This window comes from Chiloscyllium plagiosum, unplaced genomic scaffold, assembly GCF_037043375.1.
Source record: "Chiloscyllium plagiosum isolate Xiang-an unplaced genomic scaffold, Cpla_swu_hap1 HiC_scaffold_24, whole genome shotgun sequence".
NCBI classification, from domain to species: domain Eukaryota; kingdom Metazoa; phylum Chordata; class Chondrichthyes; order Orectolobiformes; family Hemiscylliidae; genus Chiloscyllium; species Chiloscyllium plagiosum.
Genome location: NW_028270162.1, coordinates 30,149,202 through 30,163,105, shown reverse-complemented (window position 1 = coordinate 30,163,105; position 13,904 = coordinate 30,149,202).

The following is a 13,904-nucleotide window of genomic DNA, read 5'->3' as shown; positions in this document are numbered from 1 at the left end:
TTTTGTTCTGGTTTCTTTTCTCGTGAGACGAGTAAAGAGCATTCTATGAGAAGGTAAACAGCTTGTGAGGCTTTGTGGTTTTTTAAGTTGGAACAATAAATGCAGGTGTGGTTGAGCTCTCACAGTTTCAGGATTTTTTAGTTATCTTCAGGCGGTTGTTACTTGGGTCTCAGCAGGGTTGGAAGGCAGTGAATGTCTCCCAACCAGTACACGCTGGGGAGCTGCTGTATGTATCTCTTGCTGATAGGATTGCATGTGAGGCAATCTGTTTTGCTGAATTTGCCTTTTTACAAGATTGTGTTTATGGGATATTACTATATTGGAACAGTTAATTAATAATAGTGGCTGAACCTGTTCTCTTAAATTTCTGATCGAGCTAAGTTTCCAAGTTTCTCTTTCTTTTGTTGTATTTTAACTATAGTGTTTGGATAAATTGTGATTGATTAACATCAAGAAGTTTGACCAATTGAATTGTATTTGGAACACAACATCTCTCATTTACCTTTAAAATAAGAAAAAAATTTATGTCTAGTCTACCTTAATATATTTTGAGGGGGTTTGCTCTGATCTGTAACATCATTGAGGATAGTACATTTTGAAGCAGGTTTAAACAGATCACTGATAGTAATTTATGTTTAAAAATTATTAAATTTTGTTCAAGGTTATCTATCCTTTCCTCTCTGATCTTTTGTATGTGTTGTATTTTAGTAATCTGCATGTCATGTCTCAAGAAGAGAGGGAGACAAAGCAGGAAACTATCAGTCAGGCAGCCTGAAATTTGTAGCTGGGAAAATCCATTATTAAAGAAGAGGCAATATGGACTTCAGTAAGGCGTTCGACAAGGTCCCCCATGGGAGACTGATTAGCAAGGTTAGATCTCATGGAATACAGGAAGAACTAGACATTTGGATACAGAACTGGCTCAAAGGTAGAAGACAGAGGATGGTGGTGGAGGGTTCTTTTTCAGACTGGAGACCTGTGACCAATGGAGTGCCCCAAGGATCGGTGCTGGGCCCTCTACTTTTTGTCATTTACATAAATGATTTGGATGCGAGCGTAAGAGGTATAGTTAGTAAGTTTGCAGATGACACCAAAATTGGAGGTGTAGTGGACAGCGAAGAGGGTTACCTCAGATTACAACAGGATCTGGACCAGATGGGCCAATGGGCTGAGAGGTGGCAGATGGAGTTTAATTCAGATAAATGCAAGGTGCTATATTTTGGGAAAGCAAATCCTATCGGAAAGATGTTGTGAAACTTGAAAGGGTTCAGAAAAAATTTAGTTGGATGTTACCAGGATTGGAGGATCTGAGCTACAGGGAGAGGCTGAACAGGCTGGGGCTGTTTTCCCTGGAGCGTCGGAGGCTGAGGGGTGACCTTATAGAGGTTTACAAAATTATGAGGGGCAAGGATAGGATAAATAGACTAAGTCTTTTCCCTGGGGTCGGGGAGTCCAGAACTAGAGGGCATAGGTTTAGGGTGAGAGGGGAAAGATATAAAAGAGACCTAAGGGGCAACGTTTTCACGCAGAGGGTGGTACGTGTTTGGAATGAGCTGCCAGAAGAAGTGGTGGAAGCTGGTTCAATTGCAACATTTAAGAGGCATTTGGATAGGTATATAAACAGGAAGGGTTTGGAGGGATATGGGCCGGGTGCTGGCAGGTGGGACTAGATTGGATTGGGATATCTGGTCAGCATAGACGGGTTGGACCGAAGGGTCTGTTTCCATGCTGTACATCTCTGACTCTAAATAACACTATATTTAGAAAAAAAACTTAAAACAGGCTGAATCAACATGGTTTTGTGCAAGAGTAATTAGGTTTGACAAATTTGCTAAAGTTCTTTAAGGATATAACAAACAGAATTAATAAAGGAGACCAGGTAGATGTAGCATATGTGGACTTCAAGAAGGCATTTGATAAGGTGCCAAGTAAAAGGTTGTTGTACAAGATAAGAACTCCCAGAAAGTGCTGGGGAAACTCAGCGGATCTGGCAGGATCTGTGGAGAGGAAAACGGTAAACATTTTGAATGTAGTGACTGTTTGTTAGAAACTCCAGATGATATAGGCCCAAATTACTCAGCCTCTGTTCATAGGATGGGCCTGTCATCCCAAGGATCAATTTAATGAATCTTTCTTATACCGCCTACAGTGCAAGTAGATCCTAGATTAAAAAGAAATGGTCAGTGTCTCATATTTCCTTTAGATTTTTTTTTCTCCTTCCCATATAACAAGCTTATCCCAGAGGTTAAACCTCAGTTTTGGATTGATTGGTTGTGTTTTAATTGATGTTTCCCTTATGATAATATGTTTGACTGCTTTTACAGATCAGGATCCCTCCAGAATGTTATACAGGAAATTGGAATACAGGAAATCTGAAATAAAAACAAAATGCTGCCAATGCTCAACAGACAGGCAGAATCTGTAACAGATAAACAGGAACAATGTTGAATTTTCTCTGACACCCCCATAGAGCGTTTTAGAAGGGTGGAGAGGAGAATTTAATTATGCGGGAGACAAAGATTCATAGCTAAGGTTAAGGTATTACTATGAAGTCCTCACCTGCTACAGGTGACTTTCATGGTTATGGAGCTGTTTTGTTATTCAACAGCATGTTGCCTGTACGCATTAATGGTCCAGCTGCTGGAATTTGTTCCCGGTTATAATCATATTAGCCAAAAATAAGAAATGTGTTCACAAAGATGACTATCTGTTTGAGGTGTATATCAGACAGAGTGGACTTCTGATGAGTACAAACTTCTTTAGTTACATAACTAAGGCATTTCTTTGTAAATGCATACATTGTTAGGTATGAAGTCTCTCCACATCAATCCACTCATGAGAAGTCTCAGTCAATGTTCCTTCTAATTATTTCTGCTACTGAGCAGACCCCCAAGGTCCCTGCACAGCAGCAGCTTCCAGATGCAGAAGCTATATGTTGGTGGCATCAGGAAACCTAACCAGTGCAGGCATGTGAGGGTGAACTAATGGTGGTTTGAATCAACAGGCCATCTTTTGTGTTTGTGTCCTTGTCCCATTCAAACCTTTGGTGAAAAGCTCTCAGATTCATATGTCATGTGAAAATTCAGTGATGGTGTATGAACTGTGGAGTTTTATAGCTTTTATGTTTTAAGTGTGAACTCTGGCAAGTGTGTAAGAGGCAATTTGGTGTCAGTAGAAGCTGCAATGAAGTAACAGACATTTTTTGTATCTGATGGAGATGCCTGGCACCCAACCTCCAGTATAACAGTCCTCTGCTGTGGCAACCTTACAATGTTAAGTTGTACACACAGGAACATGAAGCATCAAGCAGACTGTTGTACATATGCTAGAGACATGCAGAAGATCAGTCCTCTTGCAGCAGCCCATGGGTGCTGATATCCATAGCCACCTGAGATGCCTTCATTAGTTGAGATGGCCTCTGGGTATCATCCATTGTGAAAAGAACTCCTTTCCTCCCTGGACAACCTTCAGGATAACCCTAAGGGAGGTATTGCTAATATGTGTCACCTTTTGCCTGCTCTGTGATATCTCTGTGTGTGGTATTGATGAACAAATGTTGAGTGATACGTCTGGTGAAGTGTTGTATTTTCAATATGGTGCCTGAAATTTGGAATTCAGAAGGTCCTGGTGGTGGGGCAAAAATTCTCGTCTGCTCACCCATTAGTCATAGTTAGTTCAGGGTAATGGTCAGGGGGCTTATCAGAGAGAAACTGATGGACTCCTGGGGAAAATGGAAAACTCAAGTCTGGAGATTGCTTCATTGGACTGGGACACTGAGGGAATGATTACAATGAAAGGTGGAAACTTAGGATGTAATGGTGGAAGCTCACAGCATTGGAGGATATGGTTGGCAGTAGCAAATTGTATTCAATTCGGAAAGGTGTGAGATAGTGACATTGAAAAGGGTTAACCAATTAAGGATTACACAATGAATGGTAAGGCCCTGGACAGTACTGAAATTCAGAGTAACCTTCATATGCATTTCCAAAGATACCTGAAGGTAGCAGGTCAGGTAGATAAGGTGATTAAAAAGGCATTTGGGAATACTTGCCATTATTAGCTGAGGCTTAGAATGCAAGAACAGGGATGTTATGCTGGAACTGTATAAAATGCTGCATTGGACACCATATTAGAGGGAGCTGTGATTTCACTCCAAGGTGTAAGGGGATTTACTGGATGCTGTTTGGTCAGGAGGGTCTGAGTTATGAGGAAAGATTGATCAGGCTGAAGTTAATTCCCTTGGTTCAGCAATATTTGAGAGGGGACCTGATGGAGGTGCATAAAGTTAACTGGGACATAGATAGGGTCGATCTGAGGGCATTTTTCCAAATATTCCAAAGTGGGCATAGATTTAAGGTAAGAGACAGAAGGCTAAGAGGAGGGAGTGTGGTGGGAATCTGGAACTCACTACCTGAAAGGATGATTGAATCCAAAACTTTTGTAATATTTAAGCAGAATTTAGGTACTCATTTGTGTTGCCATAGGATAAATACTGGAAAGCAGAGTTAGTGCAGTCACAGCTTCTTATCAAGATATGACATTGACCTGTGAAACCACTTGTATGTGAATGGAAATGGTATAATTAATAAGTTTGCAGATGACACAAAGTTGGTTGATACTGAGGAAGACGGTCTCAGGCTGCAGCCTGATATTGATCAGCAGGTAAATTGGGCAGAGCAATAGCAGATGGAATTTAATCCTGAGAGGTGTGAGGTGATGTATTTTGAGAGGTATAATAGGGGGAGGACATAGGCACCTTGGGAATACTGAGGAACAAAGGGATCTTGGTGTACAAGTCCATAGATCCCTGAAGGTATCAGCACAAGTAGACAGGGTAGTGAAGAAGGCATGTGGGATGCTTGCCTTCATTACCTGCGAGTTGAATATAAGAGCAAGGAAGTCTGGTTTTGTGTGTGGTTTTGGTCATCACTTTATCAGAAGGGTGTGATTGCACTGGAGAAGTTGCAAAGGAGATTCACCAGGATGTTGCCTGAGATGAAAAGTTTCAGTTATGAGGAGAGACTGGATAGGCTGAGTTGGTTTTCTTAAGGAGAGAGGAGGCTGAGTGGAGATCTGATTGAGATAAACAAAATTTGAGAGATACAGACATTACAATGTAATCAGCAAAGCCTACAAGTACAGCAACCTCAAGCAACAGCAAAGTCTCTGGAGGAAGACGCAGGAGGTGAGGATTCTCCCAATGAAGTGAATGTGAACAGCCCCCCCCCCCCCCCAGTGACCATAGACCTTACTATGACTTTCTACTGCTCTCACAAGCGCAATACAAGTGGAAATTAAGGAAGTCCAAGGCCATCATCACCAAACTGTTATCATCTGCTGGAGCAGGACTTGTGTTCAGAGGACTGGGTGGCTGTTAAGTTTACAGCTGCCCTGAATCTTTATGGCAGTGACTTGTTTCAAGGAGAACCTGGTGACCTGTGGGACATCTCCCAATCCTTGACCCAGTTGCGTCCAGTATGTAACTTTTTTCCATTTCTCCAGATTACAACTCAGCTCAGACAGTAAGATTCCCCACCATCACTGGCATCCCCCATGTGCATGGTACTATCGACTGTAACCACATTGCTTTGTGAGCAGCCTGACATCAACCTTCACTGTTTGCCAAAAGACTTCCACTTCATCAATATTCAAATTAAATGTGAATATCATTGAAACATTCTCGAGGTCTGTTCCAGATATCTTGGGAGCTGCTATGATGCTTGCATAATAGAGAACTCTCAGGTTTTTGCTTTCCTATAAGTTCCATGGTCTATACAGGATGGCTGCTGGGAGATAAGAGCTCTCCAAACATGGCTCATGATACCTTTGCAAAACCATCAGACTATTTTAAAATGAAGATGCAGTGTTGCTTCTGTTTCCACCAGAGCTATAATGGAGTGTGTGTAAGCCTCCTTAAAATGAAGTTTTGATGCCTGGACCAGTCTGGTGTGCTAACTTTCTAAATAACATATAAATAAAGCCACCCACTATATCTCGGCCCTCCTTTTCCTCACTTTCTGCCTCACCAGTCTTCTCATCCAAAGGATCATAAACAGTCATTTCCGCCACCTCTAGTGGGATGCCACAACCAGACATCCATTTCCCTCTCCTTTCTTGTCATCACTCTGTAGGGACTGTTCCCTCCAGGATACCTTGGTCTATTCCTCCTACACTCCCAACACCATATGTGCTGTGGCACTTTCCCATGCAATCATAGAAGATACAATATTTGCCCATTTACCTACTCCCTCCTCACCATCCAGGCCCCCAGATACACCTTCCAGGTGAAGCAGTAGTTTACCTTCACTTCATTCAATTTATATTCTATTCAATCTATACTGTATTTGCTGCTCACAATGTGGTCTTTTCTATATTGGCAAACAAAATGCAGATGGGGTGACTGCTTTACAAAACACTAATATTCTCTCTGTAAAAATAACCCCAATTGTCCAGTTGCCTGCTACTTCAACATACCACCTGGTTCCTGGCCAACTTTTTTTGTCTTGGACCTGCTGCAGTGAGGCTCAATGCAACTGGAAGAACAGTATCTCATTTTAACTCTGCTTTTTCTCTATCGATGCTGCCAAACCTGTTAAGTTTCATCAACAATTTCTGTTTTTTTGATATCCAAGTATTGTGCAGTGAACTCTCCCATGACCAAGACTAGGTTGATAGGAATCCTGAAGCATCCCTTTTGACCCTTCAAACATCAGTTAGTCTTCAGCAACTCAGTGTATGCATAGGCTTCTAGACATGTTGCCCTGAAATGCTTGAGTCTCCTGTGGGGCAGCATTCATTGTGCAGAAGGCAGCAGTTTGTACAACTTTCTTTTGGCAGGCCAATACGATATGAGGTGACTGGACCCAGGCTTAAAAGGCAGTGCGCTCCCTTGAAAAGCTGTTAGCTAGAATTAACCTTTCCTTCCACAGATATGTGGAATTATCAATAATTCTGTACTGTTACTCGCAGCTAGTACTGAATCTTAAAAGATTTGCTGATTATTTCTGACTGTACAAAGCCTGCTTACTGATACCTTTTGAGCGAGACACTGCTGAGAGAATCTCCAGGACACTTTGAATAATATTAAAATTAGACTTTGTTTCAAAAGGTAGGAAACTTTTTTGATAAAGGTGGTGTGAACTTTACGTACAGAGTATCACCCCATGCAATTACTTTTAATTTTATCACTTTGGATTTCATTAGAACCCATAGAAGTAAAATAATAGACTGTCAGCAGTGCTAGAACATATAGTTTTATTGATTTGTTAGCACATTTTCAATTAAATGTGTTCTTTATTTCAAAATTGAAACCATGAGTGTAATTTTAAGCTGCTGATTTCGTTTCTCACCTGAAAACAGATGAGTGATAGAGGAAGATTTGGTGGATATCTTTGAAACCCTTTCCTGCCTAAATTCTGCCCCCACTCTACAGTTTTCAAGTGGGCTTTTAAATGAGGGTTGTCCAGTAGAAATTAAAGTAGCCATATGGGTGGCTATACAACACTGTTTGATCATTATTCTTTACTCGGTAGCGGGATTGCCCGTGGAGAACACGCTAGACAGATAAGTGCCAAGCTTTGTTAAACAATGCTTGCCTATTAACTTTCAATCTCTTAATTGATGTGTTCTCCATGGAAATGCCTGTACCAATCAGAGTGCACTTGCCAACCAAGTGGTATAAAATATTGTTCCTCTGTACATTGCTTTTCTTGCAAATGTCCTAATGTTAATGATTCATGTGTCTTGAATACGGTCAGTAGTCAGGTACAGGAGGGTGTGACTATGAATGAGCCAGGTAGATGGATTCGTGAGTTAGTGCTGCAGAGGCCTCACACCCCTCATGGGTTCGAGATTCTTGCTTTGAGTGGATAAGAGTGGGGACTGTAGAGAGGATGAGCAAATTGGCCATGGCACCATGGTACAAGTGGGGTGAAAAAAATGCAATAATCTGGATAGTATAGTTAGCAGAATGGACACCTCTCTGTGGCCAGGATTGAGAATCCTGAGGTCTATTGCTTAGTTGGTGCCAGGATTCAGTCTATCCCATCTGGCTGGAGTGAAACTTTGAATGGGAGGGGAAGGATCTAGTTTTTGTGGTCTACATTGGTACCAACAATACAGGTGGAATAAGGAAAGAGATTCTGCTGTGGAATGAGCAGCTAGGAGTTAAATTGGGAAGCAGAACCAAATAAGTAATCTATGGATTACTATCTGAGCCACAAGCTAATTGATATAAAATAACATTAAAGCAGTAAATGTATAGCTCAAAGATTGGTGTGGGAGAAATGGGTTAAAATTAATGGGACCTAAGCACTATTACTGAGGAGAGAGGAAGCTGCTCAGGCTTCACCTGAATCATATTGGGACCAGAGTGCGAGTGAATCACATTGCTCGAGCTGTAAATAGGGTTTTAAATTAAACAGTGAATGGTTGGAGGAGGGCATTCAGTTTCTTGAAAACCTTTTAAAAATCAAAATTAATGAGAAGGTTAGCATGCAGGTTAGTGACTAGGCTGATTGGTACTAGCAAATGAAAGGAAGGTATAGAACATGTGGGTATCATGTTGCACCAAAGAATCATAAAGGAGTAGGAACTGTACTGTGCTGCTGTACTGTGTTGGTTGGAATTTATATGGTTTTGTTCCCGCTGCTTCCAGTTGTTGATTCAGGTTGAATGTTGCAGTGGTCGGTATATTGGGTCTAGATCAATGTGTTTATTGATAGAGTCCGTGATGAATGCCATGCTTCTAGAAATTCCACGGCTCTTTTCTGTTTGGTTTGGCCTATTATTGTTGCATTGTCCCTGTCGAATTTGTAGTCCTTGTCACTGGTAGCTGTAGACACAGACGACACCTGGTTGTTGCGTTTGTTGGCTAGTTGAATGCGGATCACTAGTTGTTTGCCTGTTTGTCCTATATAGTGTTTTGTGCAGTCCCTGTGTGGAATCTTGTACATCATGTTAGTCCTGTACATGATGGGTATTGGGTCTTTTGTTTTGGTGAGTTGTCTGAACGTGGTTGTTGGTTTATGTGCTGTCATGAATCTGAGTGGTTGGAGAAGTCTGGCTATCAGTTCCAAGACGTTTTTTACATAAGGTAGAGTGGCATATCCTCATCACGTTGGATGTCTGCCAGGCATCTGCAGATGAAGTTGCAGGGATATCCCTTCTTGGCAAAGGCTCTGTAGAGGTGTTCTTCCTCTCTTTGTAGGTCAGGAGTGCTGCAGTGTGTTGTAGCCTTTTTGAACAGGGGTTCTAATGCAGCTTCTTTTGTGTGTGTTTGGGTGGTTGCTGTTATAATTCAGGATCTTGTCCACGTTTGTGGCTTTTCTGTACACTTTTGTTGTGCATTCCGTTCCCTGTTCTATGTTCTTTCTACCAACACATCCAGGAATGGGAGTTGCTTGTTAATTTTCTCCTCTCATAAATTTGATCTCTGCGAGCATGGTGTTGACAATCCGATGTGTGCTCTCTATCTCTATTCTTTTAATTATTACCAAAGTGTTGTCCAAGTATATGATCCAAAGTTTGGATCGGATTTGTGTGGGAGGGCTGTTTGTTCTAGTCTTTGCATCACTGCTTCTGCTATGAACCTGGAGATGGGTGAGCCCATGGGTGTCCCATTAATTTGTTCATATATCTGGCTGCTGAATATGAAGTGCATCACCGAGCACAAGTCCACAGTTTGAGCATGCAGTCCTTGTTGGTTGGTTCGCCATCATGTCAGCCAGAGAATTTCTGGAAGCATGGCACCCGCCACCGACTCCATCAATAAATACATTGACCTACACCCAATATACCGATCACGGCAACATACAACTGGAACCGGCAATGGAAGCAGTGGAACAAAACCAAATAAATTCCAACTGACACAGTACAGCAGCGCTTCACAGGAAGCTCCACAGCACTGAGGGTGTCACCTAGAAAGGGGATGAAATGTCTGCAAACCAACTTCCCAGCTCAGCAAACATACCCACAACAACTGCAACCAGTAACCAAGCTACAAATCTTTACACAAACCTTGAGCAAAGGTCAGTAGCAAGGTGGGAAATTGGGAAGTTTTTAGAGATCAAAGTGTTACTTAAAAAGTAATAAAACATAAGTTAAATTATGAAAGAAAACTAGCTCAAAATATAAATATGGATAGCATGAACTGCTGTAAGTATATAAAAGGGAAGAGAGTAACTAAAGTGAAAGTTAGTCTCATAAAGAATGAGACTGGCAAGTTAATGGTAGGGGACATAGAAATGACAGACACACTTATCCAATATTTTGCCTCAGTTTTGACAGTGGAGGAAACCAGTACCATCAAATAACCGGTAATGCAGAGGTTGTAGAAAGGAGGAGCTCAAACCAACCAGGGCATAGGTTTAGGGTGAGAGGGGAAAGATATAAAAGAGACCTAAGGGGCAACTTTTTCACACAGAGGGTGGTGCATGTATGGAATGAGCTGCCAGAGGAAGTGGTGGAGGCTGGTACAATTGCAACAGTTGAAAGGCATCTGGATGGGTATATGACTAGGAAGGGTTTGGAGGGGTATGGGCCGGTTGCTGGCAAGTGGGACTAGATTAGGTTGGGATATCTGGTCGGCATGGATGAGTTGGACTGAAGGGTCTGTTTTCTTACATGGATTCATGCTGTTTAAGCAAAATAAAATATAATTCTGCAAGTACAAATTTACCCCACAAACTTGTGTGTGTGTGTGTGTGTGTGTGGGGGGGGGGGGAGTGGGGGGGGGAAGGGATGTATGAGAGTGTGTATGTGTATGCGTGACTGTAAGGTGTACAAGTTTGTGAGTGTTCATGCATGCGCATGAGCGTGGGAGAGTACGTGTGAGTGTATGAGAGAGGGTCTGTGTGAGTATATGGGTCTGTAGGAAAGTGTGTGCATTATATCCTCTCTCCCCACCCCCCCATCCCAGTGGGATGGTCTGTCCTTTCAAGTCTGGTAGGAGACAAATCATTCTTCTACCATTCTCACATTCCAGTCACTTAATCTGAACTAACAACATCTTTTCTCCATCAGCACCCTAGACCCACTATCCCCACCCCCACAAACTGTAGCTAAATGCTGTCCCCTTCACACTTCACACTTCTGATAAAGAGTTATCTCGACTCGAAACGTTAGCTTGCTCCCTCTCCATGGATACTGTCTGCTCCGCTAGGCACCCAACAGCCCGACTCAACTTTGAGTTCTCCAGTTTCAAATAACCTCCTTTCCTAGCCCCTCTCCCTCCCTGTCACTGCTACTTGCCACCAACCAGATTCATTCCTCCCTTTGACCAACCAATCGTACCCGCTGTCTTCACCTATCCCCACTTCACCACCCTCACAGCACCAAGGACCCGGGTTCGATTCCGGCCTCTGGTGACTGACTGTGTGGAATTTGCATATTCTCCCCGTGACTGTGTGGGTTTCCTCTGCGTACACCAGTTTCCTCCCACAATCCAAAGATGTGCAGGTTAGGTAAATTGGCTATGCTAAATTGCCCATAGTGTTCAGGGATGTGTAGGTTAGGTGCGTTAATCAGGGGAAATGTAAAATAATAGGGTGGGGAATGAGTCTGGGTGGGATACTCTTTGGAGGGTCAATGTGGACTTATAGGGTCATAGAGATATACAGCATGGAAACAGACCCTTCGGTCCAACTTGTCCACGCCAACCAGATATCCTAACCGAATCTCGTCCCACCTGCCAGCACCTGGCCCATATCCTTCCAAACCCTTCCTATTTACATACCCATCCAAATGCCTTTTAAATGTTGCAATTGTACCAGCCTACACCACTTCCTCTGGCAGCTCATTCCAGACACATACCACCCTCTGCATGAAAAAGTTGCCCTTTAGGTCTCACCCTAAACCTATGCCCTCTAGTGCTGGACTCCCCACTCCAGGGAAATTTATCTATTTATCCTATCCATGCCCTTCATGATTTTATAAACCTCTATAAGGTTCCCTCAGCCTCCGACAATCTAGGGAAAACAGCCCTAGCATATTCAAGCTCTCTCTATAGCTCAAATCCTCCAACCATGGCAACATCCTTATAAATGTTTTCTGAACCCTTTCAAGTTTCATAACATCTTTCCAATAGGAAGGAGACCAGAATTGCATGCAATATTCCAACTGTGGCCTAACCAATCACTGGCCACTACACCTCCAATTTTGGTGTCATCTGCAAACTTACTAACTGTACCTTTTATGCTCACATCCAAATCATTTATGTAAATGACAAAAAGTAGAGGACTCAGCACCTATTCTTGTGGCATTCCACTGATCACAGGCCTCCAGTCTGAAAAACAACTCTCCGCCTCCAGTCTGAAAAAGAACCCTCCACCACCACCCTCTGTCTTCTACCTTTGAGACAGTTCTGTATCCAAATGGCTAGTTCTCCCTGTATTCCATGAGGTCTAACCTTGCTCACCAGTCTCCCATGGGAAACCTTGTCGAATGCCTTACTGAAGTCCAGTTAGATCACGTCTACCGCTCTGCCCTCATCAATCCTCTTTGTTACTTCTTCAAAAAACTCAAGTTTGTGAGACATGATTTCCCACAAGGCCATGTTGACTATCCCTATTGTTGGGCCGAAAGGCCTGTTTCCACACTGTGGGGATTCTATGATTCACCCTGTTCCATTCCACAACCAACACCATCCTCCTCTCCATGGCGTCTTCCCATTTGACTGCAGAAGGTGCACAACCTGCACCTTCACCTCCTCCCTCCTCCCCTTACAAGGGCCTAAACAGTCTTTCCAGGTGAAGCAGCATTTCACCTGTACCTCCTCCAATTCCAGCATGTGCAATAATTTGCTCTTACAGTAGGAAACTACGCACCAATTAGTTTTAATGTCTGTCATTCAGAAATTGTTGAAATCAGTATAAGTAACAATAGGAAATTTGAGAAGTCAAAATACAACCAATCAGAGTAAGCATGGTCATATTGAATGGCGGAGCAGGCTTGAGGATGTGAATTGCCTACTCTTGCTCCTGGTTTTTACATAGAAAGCCACTGCTTTTTAAAATTATGTATAACTTACCACCGTAATTTATCTCGAGGGTTGGAATATAAAAGCACCGTTGTGCTACTGAGACTTTATAAAGCTCTGGTTAGGCCCCATTTGGAGTACTGTGTCCAGTTTTGGTCCCCACACCTCAGGAAGGGCATACTGGCACTGGAGCGTGTCCAGCAGAGATTCACACGGATGATCCCTGGAATGGTAGGTCTAACATACGAGGAAAAGCTGAGGATCCTGGGATTGTATTCATTGGAGTTTAGAAGATTAAGGGGAGATCTAATAGAAACTTACAAGATAATACATGGCATGGAAAGGGTGGACGCTAGGAAATTGTTTCCGTTAGGCGAGGAGACTAGGACCCGTGGACACAGCCTTAGAATTAGAGGGGATAAATTCAACAGAAATGCGGAGACATTTCTTCAGCCAGAGAGTGGTGGGCCTGTGAAATTCATTGCCGCGGAGTGCAGTGGAGACCGGGACACTAAATGTCTTCAAGGCAGAGATTGATAAATTCTTGATGTCACAAGGAATTAAGGGCTACGGGGAGAATGCGGGTAAGTGGAGTTGAAATGCCTATCAGCCATGATTGAATGGCGGAGTGGACTCAATGGGTCAAATGGCCTTACTTCCACTCCTATGTTTTATGGTCTTATGGTAGTTTTTTTTTTAAAAAGTCTGTTGGTCTTAATCTTAGGTTACCCTTTAATGGAGTAATATCCTATAAATGCAAGAATTCACTATTTCTTAGCCCAAATGTTGTTTTTAATCAGACTAACAATGATAAGACTTACTAGTTCTTACCCAAGATTTTATCAGGTGTTTCACAGCCTTAAAATATCTTGAAGACTACGTCCCAAGGATTAGTGTACAAATCAGACCTTTTTTTTGCTGTAAAATA